This window comes from Manis javanica, chromosome 7, assembly GCF_040802235.1.
Source record: "Manis javanica isolate MJ-LG chromosome 7, MJ_LKY, whole genome shotgun sequence".
NCBI classification, from domain to species: Eukaryota; Metazoa; Chordata; class Mammalia; order Pholidota; family Manidae; genus Manis; species Manis javanica.
Genome location: NC_133162.1, coordinates 111,208,332 through 111,227,813, shown reverse-complemented (window position 1 = coordinate 111,227,813; position 19,482 = coordinate 111,208,332). Strand labels below are relative to the sequence as shown.

At 31.6% G+C, this 19,482-nt stretch overlaps 1 protein-coding gene across 6 annotated transcripts in view; it reads left to right on the top strand.

Annotated features, from left to right (window-relative positions):
• Positions 1-19,482, top strand: part of LRP1B (LDL receptor related protein 1B) — a 1,876,014-nt gene that overhangs the window by 725,435 nt on the left and 1,131,097 nt on the right. The gene's annotated exons all lie outside the window — the stretch shown is intronic.

The following is a 19,482-nucleotide window of genomic DNA, read 5'->3' as shown; positions in this document are numbered from 1 at the left end:
AGTTTGTTTTCATGACATCAATCTTTTAAAATTCATCTAAATTTGTTTTGTAGACTACCATATTGTCTATTATTGAGGACATTTCATGTACACTTGAAAAGAGCATGTATTTTGCTGTTGGTGGAATGTTTTATATATATGTTAGGTTTAACTGGTTAATAGTGCTGTTCAAGTCCTCTATTTCCTTACTGATCTCCTATCTAGATGCCCGTCCAATACAGAGTAGTGTATTTAAGTTTCCAACTATTATTGTACAAACATCTATTTCTCCCTTAAATTCCATCAATATTTGCTATGTAAATCTATTGTTTAAGGCATATATGTTTATAATTGCTATATATTCTTGATGAATTCAGCCTTTTATCAATATAGTACATCTGTCTTTGTCTCTGGTAACAGTTTTTACCTTAACGTTTGTTTCGTTTTATATTTATAGCTACCACTTGCTCTTTTGGGGTTACTTTTAACACAGAATATATTTTTCATTCTTTTGCTTTCAATTGATTTGTGTCTGTCAAAAGTGAATCTCTTATAGACTGCATAGTAGTATAATTAAAAATAAATCTGTTCTGCTAATCTCTGTGTTTTGATTGGAGAGTTTAAATCTATTTGTATTTAAATTAATTACTAATAAAGAAGGGTTATGGCATTTTATAATTTGTTTACTGTACATATACTTTTCATTAAATTTTTCTTCTATTCCTGCTTTCTTTTGTGTTTAACTGATTTTTATAGTGTACTGTTTTGATTCCATTAACAATAACATTTGTGTATATTTTTAAATTATTTTATTAGTATTCACTGTGTGAATTACAGTTAACATCTTGAATTTATAGGTGTAATTAAATAATCTCAATTTAGCTTTAGTAACATATAGAAACTCTGTCCTATGTAGCTCTTCCATTTTTATTATTTGCTTCTTACCATAGACATCTAATTTTCTATGTATTTATTTTTCAAATCATATAGAAAATAAAAACAGGAGTTATAAACTAAAAATAAAATAATACTTGATTTTAGATTAACCATGTTATTACTAGAGTTATTTATTCATATACCTTCTAGTTACTTTATTTATAGCATTCTTTCATTTCAGTTTAAAGGATTCCCTTTAGTATTAAAAGGGATTTAATTATTTTCTAGGGCAGGTTTATTATCAGTGCACATCTTTAGCTTTTATTTATCTGGGAATGTCTTAATTTCCCCTTCATTTTTGTGACAATTTTGCTGGATATTAAATTCTTGGTTGACAGCACTTTTAAAAGTGTCATCCCACCCTCTTTCAGCATCTCTGCTTTCTGATAAAAATTCTGCTATTAATGGTGTAATTCTTATAGATTATGAATGGATCATCTCTTGCTGATTTCAAGACTCTTTCTTTGTCCTCAACTCTTGAAAATTTGATTATAATATGTTTAGCTGTGGATATTTTTGTGTTTGTTCTTGGGCTTGTTGAGTTTCTTTAATGTGTAGATTTTATCAAATTTAGGAAGATTTTGGCAGTTTTTTCTCTCTGGTGGTAATATGTCTGGTAGAGTATGGGAATGTATTGACATATGTAACAGAAAAGTGAAGCATAGATTTTAGACATACTTAGATAAAAATATTCAGGATATTCTCTGTCTTCCTACTTTCTTCTGTGCTGATTTCATTCTAAAGCAGGTGCTTTTCATTAGATTATCTCATAAAGTGTATTTCACTTTCTTGGGAGGTCCATCCATTGTTGCTTTAGATCAATTTGAACCATATAAGGAAAAGAGGTCACTGATTGGCCAAGTATGATGATTTATTATTTCTACTTGTATCAAATGAGATAAAAGTCGGGAGAGGTCATTCCTCAAAGGAAAAGTCTGACAGAGTAACCAGAAGAAAGAATGGATGCTGATGAGGCATAATCCAAGATGTCTATTATATCTTTATTTTTCTTCTATCTTTTTTGCTTTTACTAAGAATTTGCTTCTCTTACCTGATACTATTATTAATAAGATGAAAACAGTATTTCCTAGACTGATATCCAAAGTGGAGTTAAAAAATAAATAAACAGGAAGTGTACAAACCCAACTATTGACTGTAGAAAGAAAATATTAGGACTACTACTTTGATAGAGTTCTTGAAAAGAAATTGTGTTTCACTAGTATTTAATCTATATACTTCATGAGCTTCTCCACCCAGAGCATACATTTTTTACAATTATTGCCTATATTTGTTAAATAAATTTTCTACATTTAGAAGTGTTGACCATGTGGCACTTGCTATCTTTTAGAATATTATAAAAGCATTGCAAATTGTATATGTTTTGTAAGCTAATTTACAAATTCTAATATTTAAACTACTGATTTAATAATTAATATGGCTATGGATAACAACAAAATTACAGGGCTGACATTTTTCCTACTTCTCATTTGATCACTTCATCACTTTGTTGCATTAAGATAGTGACAATTTAATAATATCTGATAAAAACCCAAAATTAAAGACTCTTAAGAGCACTATTTGATGTTCACATTTACATCCATATTATTAAGCATATAATTCATTCTATGTTTATATTGTATCTTAAAAATACTAGCTAATGAGAATATGAAGCTATCATGATCTGTAATACATTTAAAGGTAATGATTTTTTTCATCTTTCAAAATTGAAATATCTATTTAGTTATTATAATATACCTAATAATATAGTATATACTTATAAACTTTATAAATAAATACATTATACTAAAAGGAGAAAATGAACAGAGTGGTTTCTGGGAATCATTAGTTAGTCATATGCTATCCATTCATAACAACTAGCCACAAGTGAATAAATATATAATTAAATTAACTAACATTCTAAAATCAAAATTAATTTATTCAGTCATGCTTCCTATATTTCAAATGCTCATTAGCTATATGTGGCTGGTGGCTAACATGTTGGACAGCATAAATATAGGATGTTTTCTTCATCTTTGAAAGTTTTAATGAATAGCATTGTTAGCACACAGTATTTCAAGCTCTTACAATTACATAGAAACATATACATAGAAAACAGTTATTGTCAAATCATTTTTATTTTAAAAAAAGGAAAACCAGTACTATTCCAGGAGGCTTGGTCTGGGAACTTAATTTGTTTCACATTCATTACTTAAATTACAATTAAAAGAAAATACCTTTTCAGAAATATTTTGAAAATACGCATACAGTAACTTAAGAAGGGTTAAAGTTGGAAAAGAAAAGTGGTTTTTTGAGTGATTATCTAAGAAAACTGGTCAATCCTTTTGAAGATTAACTGTAACTCAGTAATTTCAACAAACTGGTAGGAAACAAATAGATGTGTTCTATAAGAAACTATTTTTGAGAGTTGCTTGCCAACTTTTTTTTTTCTTCCACTAAAGGTTCCAGAACTGAGAACAATGTAGACTAGAAGGAAATTACTATTAATGCTTCTTCAGATTTGGAAACTTCATGGGAATAAAATCAAAAGAAGGTACAACCAGTTAGTTGCAGACTTCTCATTATTGGGGAAAAAAAAAGAGAAAGAGAGACAAAAAAAAACAATGAACAAATTAGCCATTATGTAAAAGCACAGATAGTTTTAATTTCTTAAAAACATTTCTGGTTTAGTGGTGCCATATATAGGAGGGATTTATTGATATGGTAGACAATGTTCTCTTGAGAAGTACTATAAGGATATTTCTTAAAATGCCTCCATTAAAAACCTATTGACAATATTAATACAATTCACTATAAATATAGAAAATACAGTATGCTTTGAAAGGGAATTAGAAGATACTAAATATATTTTCTATATACCATAATTAGATTATTATACCTCAAGGAAACTGTAGTAGAAAAGCTAGCAAATATTTCAAATTTCAAAATGTGATTTGAAATTCTATTTTGCATTTGTCTATATGTTTCATATCCAGTAGAGAATTTTGTAACTGTATAGGATTATATGTTTCTAGGTATTTTAAAGAGAGATCTGAGGATAGCTAAGGAATTGAGAAGGAAATTACACTTTTCAAATCTTGGTTTAGCAAGATTAGATTCTGTATTTAAAATACTGTTTGAGAGGACAATCCGTGGGTAAAAAGAAGGGAATTAAATTCAAATAAAAATGAATTCTTTCACTTATATAAAAGAAATCAGGTCATTGAAGGCTACTATGTATTTTCACAGGTACTGTTCAAAAAGGATCGTCTATTACGTGTTGTAAAATACACACACATTCTTACATTTTTCTAGAAGAAGAGATGCTTCTATAAATATCAATACATACATTCATATATATATATAAAATGAAATGTATCATATATAAATTATGTCATTTTCATATAAAATTTAAATTATAACATTCAATATATGTGTGACATTATATATATACACACACACACACATAATATATGTGTGTGTGTGTGTATATATGTATGTATTTGATCTAATAAACTTTAAATGAAACAAGAAGAATACATAGAATGTTAACTCCATGAGAGGAAATACATTAACTTTGTTGTACACTGCTCCTATTTCCAAAGTGTACTTAGGAGATTTAAAGAAATATGTTGAACAAATGAAAGACTACATTTTAAGATTTCAGAAACCTAATGTGAGCACAGCTGTACAATATAAGATAGTATTTAACACTTCTGTAGAAAATTGGACATAAGTAAAATGGTTGAGAGACTTTATTTTTCATTTTTAATAACTTTTATTGAGACTACAAATCGAATTTAAGAATATGTAAGTTTTGTTACCTAGGTTGATTAAAGTAAGAAGTAGTGAGGTTCAATTGATAAGGTTTTAATTTTTCTTCTACTCCTATGATTTATGCAATTTAGTTTTTCTAATGTGAGCATTAAGGTACTTCTTCTGAATTAAATTTGAGATAACATACAATTTTTACTTTTTGACATTTAAATTTGGTTCAGTTGATGATTCATTTAAAATTTTCTGCATCAGAATTCAATTATCTAGAAATGTAATCATTAGAAATTTATCCTCTATGTTTAAGAAAATGTTTACATCTGAAAACAAATTGCAAACAGCTTGTACTCTAATATGTGTTGGAAGAGTTATAAAACTATTCAATCACTATGATGATAATGGTAATATAAATCATAAACTAAATAAAAAGGGTGAAAATAAAGCAGGAAACCTTGTGGGAAAAGAGAGGAGATAAAATTTGAGACAACTAAACTTTAAAAAAATTCTATATTGATGCCTACATAGTATATTTTGGACCATTGAATTCAGTTTTTGTTATTGTGAAAAAACAGATTCTCAATTCTTTGAAGATGTAAAAATCTTGAATTTTAATCTTATTCTTAAAAATTCTTTCACTTATATTATCTTCTTTTCAACGTTAATAAAATTAGTAGTAATTTTTCAAAGCAAATTTTCAGTCTTGAATAGAGACCATATTCACTCAAAGGAAATTTTATGAAATTAAATATATATTATTTAATACATAATCTTTGATCCTATTTGGAGACTTTTTTTGTTTTTAGCAGGTTGATCCTGATGTTCATTTTAATGTATAATTTCTAAATGACACCATTTGATATTATTAGAGTCTGGGAGAGTAAATCAACAACATAATGCTAATTATATTACTAAGCACTTTGTATACAATCTTCCTTAAGATCAGCATATTTCTCTATAGTGCTTGAAAAAAACATCATTTTCAGAAAATGAGGATAAATTAATTGTAGCTGAAATATGTAATTTTGCTAAACTTTAGAGAAAAAAGAAACATATAGCAATATTTTTAAATCCATGGCAACTGTACTTTAAATAATCAAGTTTATTTCAATTGAAGTAATTGTCAATAAGATTCACTTTTTCTTACACAATACTTCTTAAATTGATATGTATGATTTTCTAGTTTAGAACTTGAAGGTCTGAATTAAATGTTTTATATGAAATTGCAACTGTGATAGGGTATTATCATTTCAGTAACTAACAGCTTGGGTATCATTCTCAAGTGTAAAATCAGCAAAACAAATTAGAATAAAAGCCACATGTGAGATATCCGTTATGCATTGATATTTAAAATCTCTCCCTTATTTGTATTCAGAATACTATATTACACAATGCAGTGTTTATCTGTGATATTTTCTATCCTGAATATGTAGTACAAAAATGCTGGGAACTTCACCAACAGGGAACTTTCCCCCTCTGTAGTATAACGTTTTTGATAAATGCTTACTCTCTTTATGCAACCTCTTCTTCTGCAATTTATTTTTCAATGCTTTGCATTCTTTTTATTTTCCTCTTCAAGTAGCACAGCACGTTTCCAGGAATGCCTTGTCTCCAAAACCATGTATAAATTCCAACATTTCAGACATTTGTAAATTAATCATAGATATGCACACTATAAACAAGAGACCTTGATGAGTAGCTTGAGATATTCTATAATTTGTGCTTTGATTAACTGACTTTCCCACTTAATTTTAGATTACTTTCAATATCCTAAAGTAATCATTTTAATCTTACATTTTCCCAGCTGCAAAAACCTGAATTTTGAAAAAATTTGAAGTGCTAATGATTTAGTAGCAAACTAAAGAATCTATAAAAAAGACAAAAATCCATATTTAGTGGCATGGTGAAGTAAAAACATTTAGATTAGCTGTATTGTTGTGCAGCTTTTATGCCAGTGTTGGCATTAAACATTTCTAGAGTTGTTATTAAAACTGCATAGTTATTCTTGTTATATAATGCTCTGTTTTGACAAGAGGATATTTTTCTTTGCTAAATATTGTCTTGCATTTTCCAACCATTTCATACTTATATTAAATGAAATTTATAAGTAGTCATTGATGGTTAGGAAAATTCATTTCAAATGTCTAAGAAATACAAATACTTTAAAAAATTAGAAAGAAGTGTTATCTATTAAAACTGAGGAAGTTCACCATTAAGTGGCTTTTATGAGACATTTCTGTGAGTCTAGTTTAAATCCTAATTTTTATTACATATATAAATTATTTATATATGTAATATATACATTTCATTTTTATCTTATTTTCACTTTTGCTTCCAACAAGTGGTGTGATTTTTTGAAGCTTACTTATTATTTTAATTCTGCTTTATTGTTTTTATTTTTGCTCCTGAGTAGTTGTGTGATGTGAGACTAATGTTAACTTCAAATAAAGAAATTGAAATACATGAAGTCCAGTTTCCTCCAATTCTAGAGTTCTGTTGCATGTTTTATCAATGACTAAGAGAAACAGCCACATCTCTAACTCTTGCCCATTATATTTAGCAGCTGGACATTTTTTGAAGTTTCAGGCAAGTTCATAATCACACATACTAAGGAAAACTAATTCTTTGACCCTTAGAATTCATCAGTGTTTTCCTTTTCCTGTCATCTTCATGATGCACTATTTTCAAGTGAGTTAAAAGGTGAACCCACTGTATGTGTGTTGCAATGGGATACCCAAAATTGAACTAACTAAATTTGCCTATTTTTTTATGTATGAGAGAAATGACTCGGCATTATCACATAGTGAACTATGTCCTCCCCTCCAGTCATAGTGAGGATTCTCTTTTTCCTAAATTGATGGTTAACAGAAAAGTAAGGCATTTGAGAACCAAGTACAGGTTTTGTTCTTCATCTTGAAGATCTTCCTTAAGAGAGATCTTTACTGAAAAATGGCCACATCTGTCATAGTTTCCTGAAGGAACCTCTTATGTGACAGATTCTGAGAGAAAAATAGGTCAAGAAGATAGGATGAATTAGATGACAGAGTTTTAGTCTTTTTCCCAAATGAAATATTGGATGAAAATGTAACTTAGAAGCTCACTATCTGTAATTAATGTTTAGTTTCCAATTAGCTAGTGTGATTGAGATGGATTCAACATTCAAAAGTGTCTGGAGGAATATGTAGAATAAAATAGATTTATTTAACCCCTCAAATTAAAGAATACTCCAGAAGAAATTAGCTAAAATTTATATTGAAAGCTCAATTCTTATATTTATTTCTGTAAGAAAATAGTAATTTATCTTCCATTTGCCCCATGGTCCCAAGCACATAAGCCTCTAAGAATTATGCCTAAGCTTGCCTGGGGCTTGACTGTGTTTACCCCACCTTATCTCTAAACATCCCGACCCTCCCCCAAAGCAACAGGCCAAAAGGCACCACGCTGCTGCCCTCTCTCTGTCTGTGTCTCTCTGTCTCTCTCTCTCTGCTGTCTCTCTCTGTCTCTCTGTCCCGCTGCTCTCTCTGCTGTTCCCTCTCTCTCTCTCTCCCCACCCCGCCTCTGGGGCAGCCACTCTCTCCTTCAGATAATAAAGTCTCTTGCGTGGGCCCATGTCTCCTGAGTCTTCTGGGTAAGGAGGGTCGGGGCGAGATACCCTTTCAATTTCAACTGTATAATTTATGATAATTATAAGATTTCAGACCACAGGCATAAGTTGTACTATTATGTAATTTGTGTATGTGCCTTTGGTTGTCTGAAAGGGAAGATCCAAATAATGATACACACAAGAAACTCCTTGAATTTTTAATTTAGGAAAATTATTTCCTCGTGTCTTTATGTACTGGAGAATCTAGAACCATTAAAATGGATTAGTAATCTCTAATTTTGAGATATATCTGTAGAATACATTTGTTGCAACAGTGTAAAAAAAGAAAAAAATATTAAACAATAAGAATCAATAGTTTTATGTTCATCCAACTCTAATGATTATTTGAATTTGTAAGACTAATAAGAGAGCTAACTACTGTATTTTTAAATAGCTGGAAAAACTCAAATATAATTTATTTCCACATGTAATTTATTGAAGTATAATATATTTTAGGATATACTGATTATTCTATAGAGAAGGGTACTCTCCCTTAATATTGTGTCGAAAACAGAAGGCTGATATATTCTTATACCATATAAATGTTATAAACATATGTATTTATATGGGCAAATCAAATGAAGTCAAAAAGTCATACAGTTTGAATTCCACTTCTAATTTATCATAATTCAAAAATAATTTATGCTGAATTTATCTTTGTTTAGAATACAGTTATTTATAGACTGTAGATTTTAATAAACTATGTTTGGGGAATATTTTTTCAACATTTAAACAAAAACATGTGCCAAGTACTCTCCATCACCTTAAAAAACAGCAGCTACAAAAAAGTACGTGTGGAAGGAAAGTCTTGAAGAAGTAGCTAAAAGACTTCTGTTAGTTTATTTTGAACTTTTGACAAATAAAAAATATTAAATGGTGCTTCCTTTTGAAGAACTCAGTTCTCTGCATGTGTACTCAGAATATACTCTGAAATTTATTTATCAAATATTAATTAACATACACTATACCAAGGACACTGTACTAGGCCTGGATTAGAAATTCCTGAAGGAATTCAGTTTAATAAGAGAAATAAAGAGACATTTAAAAACATTACAAAACATATAGAATGTTAGTGTCATTAAGAAAATTTAAGGATACTTCAATGAGAATTAGAAGAATCAAGATATATTCATTTAAAATATTTGAGCTGGGTTTTGAAGAATAACTAAGATTGGATAGAAATGTGTCATGAATCCTGTTTGGCCAAAGAGACAGACACATGTGCCATATTTGGGAAAAAGCATTAAGTGTAGAGTTTGTACAAAGCAGTTACAGGATATAAGACTTGAACATGTTTTGACACCAGATTGTGGAGGAACCCGAATTTGGCCTACATGATTTGAACTTTTTATTTGAGCAATAGAGAAAAAAAAAAAAAAAAGACTTTCAAGATGGGGACTGAAATAATCAAGAATTGTGTTACAGAAGATGAAACTGCTGGTGATGTATCTCATAAAATACTGACATTTTCACCACATTTATAATGAATGGATAAGTCAGCTCTTCCATTGGATACATACAAAAATGGAATACATTATTAAAGTTTTTTTTTCTGTTATTGTCTGTGGATACTTTCAAAGACTAATTTTGGCTTTCTGTCTATTGGTGAATTGGATAGATTGTGACCCCAGTTTCAAAATTCTGTGTATGAATATGAAGAGTATGAAATGCCAAAGTCCTTTGTGAACCCAACAGAAGAGTAACACAACTTGTTAGGGAAGAATTTGCAATATTATCCATGACAATATTGCTGAAGTTTGAACCAAATGTCATATGCAGATTTTAGAAATCTCTCTCTGACTTGGCCAAAAACATTGTAGTGCAAATTCCAGCTGATGCAATGAGCATCCTGCCATATGCCAAGTGGCAAAGTTTTACTGCTGGTCTAGCCATTCACTGCTCACATGCAATTGCCTTTTTTCTTCTGTGTCCATCTGCTGATTACCTGGTGGTCTTCTCCCACTGCCATGTCCATCTGTTGGCTACTTGCAGTTGCCCTCCTATTGCCCCATGCACCTGTTAAGACTGTTCTTCTCAAAATGCAATGCATCTCATCATTACCAACCATATTGTAAATTATATATATTTAATTTTTCCTATCAATAGAACCTAAACAAAGTTTTCCCTATCAATAGAACCTAAACAAGTTTAAATATTGATCAAGTAGACTATATAAACATTTCTGTTAAAGAAGGGATTGGTCTCACTGTGACTATAAAATGTTCAACAAACAACTCGAAGAGACAGAGAAGGTGTGTATTCAAAAGGTCACCCTTCGTCTTGGATTCTAAGTATTCTATACAAGTAATAGGAAAGATATTTGACTTCTTGAAGTTACTAAATATTGATGTTTTAATATATCTCCATTTAGTAGGATTGTTAAATGTATCTGAAAACTACCCCTCCCCAGGTCAGATACTTGTGTGGAGATTTGAATGTAGCAGAATAAGTCAAAGGATAATGTGTTTGGGCTCTGGATTTCTTCTACTGAACAAGTGACAATTGAATAATACAACCGAATGCAATGAATGATAGACATTAAGAGGAAAAAAAAAAACCTATCACCTAAAAAAGGTCTATAATGATCACTCAAATAGATCTTTCTCAAAGAGAACATTCTTTTTCAGGTAACTCTACATTATTTAAAAGGTATTTAAAGTTATTAAAAGGTATCTTGGAGGCTTGAAAGAGGAAAAAAAAACTCCCTCTCTATCTCAAGCCCTGAAATAATAAATTGAAAGAAATGATAAATAATGCTATAGAAAAAGATGTTTTCCAATACAAGACACATTTAGATATATTTTACTTCTGAGTATTTACAACCTATATGGCTCTGAAGACATTTTAAAGTAATTTTTTCTCATTTTCATTAAGGAAATCATTTCTTCTGTGTATGTATAGAATTTATATATGTGTATAGTAATTTATCTTCTTTAAATATAGTAATATAATTTAAGAATTTTAGATATTCAAGAAATAAAGGGCCGATTCAAGCAGAAAGGATATAGTTATTTCTTAAAAGGGCTAAAAAAACATGTATTTAAAAATTGTATTAAAATGTGAATAACAGATAAGTTTTGTGTCTGTGAGAATGGTATGAACTAGGTGCTTCTTTATGTAAAGTAAATCTCCAGACTATTGTAACTGAAGTTGTCATTTGTTTTGGAATCACATTCTAATAACTGCTAGTAATGAAATTTTCATACATTTTGGTGTCTTGTTTAATAATTAAAAATAAAAGTAGATTAAGTTATGAGTAGCCTACATTTTAGCATCCATTATCTAATGTTACAACTTACCAATAATAATAATCTTAATATCAATTAAATAACATGCTTTACTCAAATTATTTTTGAAAGTACTTATTATGATCCTAAAAATGCAGGGTATAAAAGACTAGATAGTTCAGTTTAACGCTTTTACATTGCTTCATTTGCTAAGCAAACACATTTAAAGAATATACTGTATTCTGTGCTTGTGTATTTGGGTCTGTCTGAAGTTTTATCTTCTTAAATCACTCTAGCCTTTACTTCCTTTACACTGAACAGAAGAGATATGTAAATCTACTTTCTTCAGTGTATGTAGATGCTATATATTGCTGCGGAATTCCTGCCAAGGAGTTGTCCTTGCTTGAACAGCATTCTGTTTTCCTTTCCATCCTAGCCTGAACTTTCATATATTGACTAAGCAAGCACTTTGGTACTGAGGTGATATTGGTTCAGTTACATATCCTTTACATTACATGGAGTATATGTTTTTGTTTTTGACTTGAAGTGTCTTTAAGAGAAAAAAAAATAAAAGTGAAGAAGCAATAAACCCACATTGAGGAAGATTACTTATTAATTTGGTAACAGTTGCATTTATATCCATACTGTATACTTTCCTGCATATATATTTATACCCAAGTATGAATACACAAATAATATGCAAGTATGCCTTCAAGATAATTCTGACATTAAATTCAAATACTGAGTAGAATGAATGCCTTAGCTTGGAGATAAAGTTTCACTGGTGGCTCTGCTTTGGATATATTTGTTTTCCTTCATTCCTTTTTGCCATAAGCTGTTCTTTTGTACCCCATATTGATCACATCATTCTAGCTTAGAAAAAAGGTCATTTTTTCAGGTCAGTGTCAAAATGCTAATAGTCACTAAAGCCTTGCCTACCACAATTGCTCAAAATTTAGTCCACAAAGCTTAGTGTCCCTATACAAACTTTATAGCATGCATCCATTTCTACTGATAGGTGCTTTTTTGTTCCTGTTTGCTATGAGCATAACTTCTACCATAGCAGGAAACATTGTTTTTCTCTATTACTAATGTGAATTTGTTTTCCTTATATTTTCTATAAAATCTCTGTCTTACCTTTCATAGAAGACCACTGATAATTTACAAAAGACCTTTGTCAGCTATTGTCAAAAGGGCTTTTATGAAGTATTCTGGTTTATGCATGAAATTAGTTATCTTTTAAGGCTGAGTGCTACTGGGAAGACTGTCCCTTATTACCTTTAATCTCTAGAGCCTTTCTATACTCCACTATTGAAGACCTTCCTGGACCCTACAGAAAGAAAAGCTATCAGCTTGGGACTCTTAGATTTTGCTGTTTAAATATATGTGGGTATTGCAAAAGCTTTCCCCAAATTAGTTATTTTTCAATCATTCCTGGGTCTGAGGTAAAGATCAAAGAGCATAGGTCCCACTTATACCTGGAACAAATGGCAACATTTTATACTCTGTTCAGTGGATTAAATTAGATAAAGCACTAAGAAACATCTATCAGTTATTGTATGTTGAATCAGTATTAGCTAATATTACAACTATTTAATATTTACTTTGTTCTTTAAATAAGCTAAATTATTAAAGTTATAAAATTCTTTCCATACTATAGATCTTGTTTTAAAATGTCACTAAGTGTGTCAGTGGACCTTGAATGTGTCTAACAATGGTAATAAGAGAATAGGATACCTCTCTTTTCAATTAATGAAAAAAGTAAGGATAGCATCCTAATATTACAAAAGAGGTTTTCCTGAGAAAAATCATGTCCAAATTGTTAAATTCTGTCACTGATGCTTATAACTAGTGGTTGAAGGGAATTTTTTCTGGGTGTTCTTCACATATAAATGAAATACAAAGAAAAGAAATATTGTAAACAACAGCAACAACAACAAAAATCCATCAAAATGATAGTTTAAAAAGTATTTCCAGCTCCATCCATGTTGTTGCAAATAGTAGGATTTGTTTCTTTCTTATATTCCATTGTGATCTGGAGGATATTATGCTCAGTGAAATAAGCCAGGTGGAGAAGGACAAGTACCAAATGGTTTCCCTCATTTGTGGAATATAACAACAAAGCAAAACTGAAGGAACAAAATAGCAGCAGACTCACAGACTCCAAGAAAGGACTAGAGGTTACCGAAGAGGATGGGTGGGTGAGGGTGGGTGGGGAGGGAGGGAGAAGGGGATTGAGGGGTATTATGATTGGCACACATGGTGGTGGTGGGGATCATTGGGAAGACAGTGTAGCACAGAGAAGGCAAATAGGGAATCTTTGGCATCTTACCACACTGATGGACAGTGACTGCAATGGGGTATGGATGGGGGGCTTGATAATATGGGTGAATGTAGTAACCACATTGTTTTTCATGTGAAACCTTTATAAGAGTGTATATCAATAATACCTTAATTTAAAAAAAGTATTTCCAGTCAGACAATGAATGGACATACTTTCACCTGATTTAATATTCTTTTTCATAATCATTAGAATTTGTCATATTTCTAAAACTCTCTACACTTTCTGGTCATTCAAATTACCTACAAAGATATAAGTAGTTACAATTTATATATATATATATATATATATATATATATATATATATATATATATATATATAATCAAATAGGATAGACATGTATACTTTGAAAAATTACAAAAATTATCATACAGAGAAATATGCAATAATAGCATCTGTCATTGGCATGTACACCTTTTTGTATGTTAAAATTGTCTATATATGTTATTACCACTAAAAATTAAACCATGACCTCTGACCCTGAGCTAAGGGTGTGCTGCTAAAAAGCTCTAAATTGCTATCACCAAGTTGAATCTAAATGAAGGACAGTTTCCCAATGTATATGATCAACAGATTTATCTCATAGGAGTTAGAGATGAATGACAAGAACTCTTGTTGCCTAATCCCACTGATGAGGCTATCCTTCTTAAATGAGCCCAGAACTGTGTGCAGCCAAAAATCAGTATAACAGTGGAGAGTCTAGTTTATATATTAAATTCAGGGTATTAATAATCTTTGACAAAGAACCAACATATCAGACCTTAAATAATTTAATATTGCTTAACTTTAAACTAATTTAGACAAAAAAATCAAGAATTACAGAAAGCTAAAGTAGGACTTCTTTGTGTCAATGGCATAAAGAACAGTTTATCAGTAATTCTGTCCACAGCTATGGGAGTATGTGATTCTTCATTAATATTTAATTTTGAGGATAGTCACATTGCTTGAAAGGTTGCTAAATGATTTTCAATTTTACATAAAATATAGTTGAATTTAAATGCAGTCTCCTACTTATTCCTACCCTTTTTTCTACCTTTCATTCCTCTCCAAGTCCCTCCCTCTGTTTCCACTTCCATCGTATCCTGATGAATAAATGTACTCTCTACCTCACATTATGCCTCATTGCCATCTCATTATTATGTGTAAATATAATCAAAGGCTCATTTCCTAGGAAAAAAAGAGATTAGAGTCACTTTTTCCTACAGTGCTTACATTAATCTATCATTTTGCAACCTGGATAAATTTGAATGATCAGAAACATCAATCAATTTTGCCGATGTTTGATATATTCTCTACTTTTTCTAGAACAATACAACCTACTTCAAATTGCCAACCTATTTTTTCTTATAGGGCTAGAGATAAAAAATAGGTGGATATCTATCTATTAAGAAAAAACAAACATATTGACATATACAGATCTCAATATTATTTACATATTTTTTCTTACTTTGCCAGTGTTTATTTCACTAAGTTTAAGTACTGCATTTGTAATGAAGTTAATAGCATTAAATGCCTTTTTTTTTCAAAGTGGGGAACAAATGAACAAATGGAAAATATGTATAATTTGTATTCTAATAATCTGAAATGTCTCAATTTGCTCTTTCTCCTTTATTTTCCAATAGGAAAACTCTTTGAGGTCAAAATTCTAGAAATCTTAAAACATCTATGAATGTAGTGAAAACCCTAGAGAGTATCTATATAAAAACTAAATGAAGTAAGCAAAAGCAACTAAATTTGGGGTTTTATTATTTTTTATTTTTATTGAGGCACATGCAAAAAAAATGCACAAATCTTAGTGTATAGCTTGATGAATTTTTATATATATATATATACACTCATGTCATCCTTATCCAGATCAAGTTATCAATCTCACCATTTTTCCCCCTTTACCTATTTCACCTATTCCCTGCTCCCTCATGACAACTACCAGTCTGTTTTCTGAGTCTATGAGACTTTTTCTGTTTTCTTTTTAGATTTAACATGTAACTGAAATCATAGAGTATTTGTCTGACTTATTCATTTATATCACTTAGCATAATATCCTCTAGGTCTATCCATGTTGTTGCAAATGGAAAGGTTTCTTTTTTTTTCTTAAAGCTGAGTAATATTCCACATGTATATATATACCACATCTTTTTCATCCATTCATATATAAGTGAACATTTAGGGTCCTTCCATATTTTGGCTATTGTAAATGCTGTGATAAACATAGGGGTGCATATACTTTTCAAATTAGTAATTTTTTTCTTTGAGTTGATTCCCAGAAGGCGAATTGTTGGGTCATGTGGTATTTCTTTTTTTTTTTTTTGAGAAATCTCTGTACTGCTCTCCATGGTGGCTGCACAATCCCACTAGCAGTATGAGGCATCCCTGTTCCCTTCATCCTTGCCAATTTGTTAATTCCTGTCTTATTGCTATTAGTTACTCTAGTGTGAGGTGAGATCCCATTGCGGTTTTGATTTTCATGTCCCTGATGGAGAGTGATGTGGAGCATCTTTTCATCTGTCTCTTGGCCATCTGTGTGTCTTTTTTGGAAAAGTGTCTGTACTGGTTCTCTGCCCATTTTTTAATTGGATTGTATATTTTTCTGGTGTTGAGTCATACAAGTTTCTTTTATATAATTTGGATATTAACCCCTTATGGGATATTTCATGCAGTGAAATGCCTGGGGGCTGAGCCACCAGCAAGGGGGATGGAGCCTTTGGGGCTGGCTCCCATGAGCACCCAACCAGTTTGGCTGAGGGAGGGTTTGGGAAGTATCCACCTTCCCTTTCTCCTGCAGAGAGAGCTCCATCCAACCCTTGCCTTTCTGGTACCCTTCCCGCTGCTAGTAAATCTATCAAGCTGCTGCCTCTGTTGGGTCTCAGCAGTACCTAGAGGCACATGCCTGTCCTCCACCGCTGCAGGAGTCTTAGCTTCCTAGAGTGCTCCAGCTCTCCCTTGTGTCCGACCCTGTTCATCTCCAAAACCCAGTGCAGTGTGGACTTGTAATCCCAGAGCAGATCTCCAGGGCCAGATGTGCAGAGTTCCTGAGCACCTCTCCCCTCCCTGCTCCATTTTTCTCCCTCCCACCTGTGGACTGGGATGCGGTAAGGGCTGGGTTCCTGCTAGATTGTGGCTCTGCCACTTTACCCTTGTCTGGGTTGTCTCTTCTTCACCAAGTGTAGATGCAGCCTTCAGGTTGTTTTCTGGGTTAGCTGTATTTGCTGTAGTTCCTTCCTTGGTGTCTGTGTGGGATGAATTTTCCAGCTTGCCTTTCTTCTCCACCATCTTTTTTCACTGCCTCCTTGTGTTTATATTTTCATTTTTCTCCAAGTATTTTATTTCCTTTTTGATTTTTCATTGATCCATTGGTTGTTCAGTAGCATGCTGTTTAGCCTCCAAATATTTGTATTTTTTCCAGTTTTTTCTCATAATTGTTTGCCACTTTCATACTGTGTGGTCAGAAAAGATGCTTAGTAGGATTATTTTCTTCTTAAATTTTTTGAGACTTGCATCGTGGTCTAACATGTGATCTATCCTGGGGAGGTTCCATGTGCACTTTAAAAGAATGTGTATTCTGCTGTCCTGATATTTAATGCTCTGTATGTATCCATTTGGTCCAATATGTCATTCAAAGCCACTGTTTCCTTATTGATTTTCTGTCTAGATGATATATCCATGGTATAAGTGGGGTGTTAATGTCCACTGGTATTACTATATTACTGTCAATTTCTCCATTTATGTTTGCTAATATTTGCTTTATATATTTAGATGCTCCTCTGTTAGCTGCATATATATTTATAAGTGTTTATCTTGTTTCTGGATTGAGTCTTAATCATTATATAATGGTTTTCTTTGTCCCTTATTAGAGTCTATTTTGTCTGCTATAAGTACTGGTACTCCAGTTTTATTTTTTTCTTTCCATTTCTGTTTGCATGAAATATCTTTGTTCATATCATCAGTTTCAGTCTATGTGTGACTTAAGGTCTGAAGTGAGTCTCTTGTAGAAAACATATAGATGGGTCTTGTTTTTTTCTAATCTATTTGATCACTCTATGTCTTTTGATTTGAGCATTTGTTCTATTAGTATTTGAAGTATACCTCAATATTGTACTTATAAGTTGCCATTTTCTCAAATGTTTTCTGTTTTTGTAATTCCCTGATCCTTTCTTCTTAGCTTACATGCATGATTATTTTCTTTAGTGTTATGATTAGATTCCTTTTCTTTATTTTTTTGTGTGTATCTGTTACAGATTTTTGGTTTGTGGTTACTGTGAGTTCATATATGGTGTCCTAAGTGTATAGCAGCCTCTGTTAAATTGATAGTCACTTAAGTTCAAATGTATTCTTATAGTACTATATATTTTACTTCCCCTCCAACATGTTTTATGTATATAGTGTCTTCCTTTATACCTTCTTATTTAGTGATTCTCTTAACTGATTTTTTAAGTACTCAATTCTACTACATTTGTCTTTTAACTTTCATACTAGCTTTTAATGGTTGCTATACTACATTTGCTATATATTGTTTTACTAGTGAATTTTTTCTTTTCATAATTTTCTTTCTTCTAGTTAAGACCTTTTCTTATTGTTTCTAACCTCTGTATTTGGAGATGGGTTGTGATAATAAGAAGGGAGCTTTGTACCACATCTTCTTTATCTACTCATCGACTGATGGACACGTAGTTGCTTCCATATGCTGGCTATTCGAAATAGTGCTGCAATAAACATAGGGATGCATATATATTTTTTTATATCATTAATGTACACTTACATGAGTGACATTATGGTTACTAGACTCCCCCTATTATCAAGTCCCCATCACATATTCCATTACAGTCAGTGTCCATCAGCATAATAAGATGCTATAGAATCTCTATTTGTCTTCTCTGTGTTACACTGCCTTCCCGTGTCTCCCACCCCTTACATTAAGTGGGCTAATCATAATGCCCCTTTTTACCACTTATCCCTCCCTTCCCACGCATGCTCCCCAGTCCCTTTCCCTTTGGTAACTGTTAGTCCATTCTTAAATTCTGTGAGTCTGCTGCTGTTTTGTTCCTTCAGTTTTTTCTTTGTTCTTATGCTCCACAGATGAGTGAAATCATTTGATACTTGTCTTTCTCCACCTGGCTTATGTCACTGAGCATAATACCCTCTAGCTCCATCCATGTTGTTGCAATGGTAGGATTTGTTTATTCCTTATGGCTGAATAATGTTCCATTGTGTATATGTACCACATCTTCTTTATCCATTCATCTACTGATGGACACTTAAGTTGTTTCCATTTCTTGGCTATTGTAAATAGTGCTGCGATAAACATAGGGGTGCATATGTCTTTTTCAAACTGGGTTGCTGCATTCTTAGGGTAAATTCCTAGGAGTGGAATTCCTGAGTCAAATGGTATTTCTATTTTGAGTTTTTTGATGCACCTCCATACTGCTTTCCACAATGGTTGAACTAATTTACATTCCCACCAGCAATGTAGGAGTCTTCCCCTTTCTCTACATCCTCACCAACATTTGTTGTTTGTCTTTTGGCTGTTGGCCATCCTAACTGGTATGAGGTGATATGTCATTGTGGTTTTAATTTGCATTTCCCTGATGAT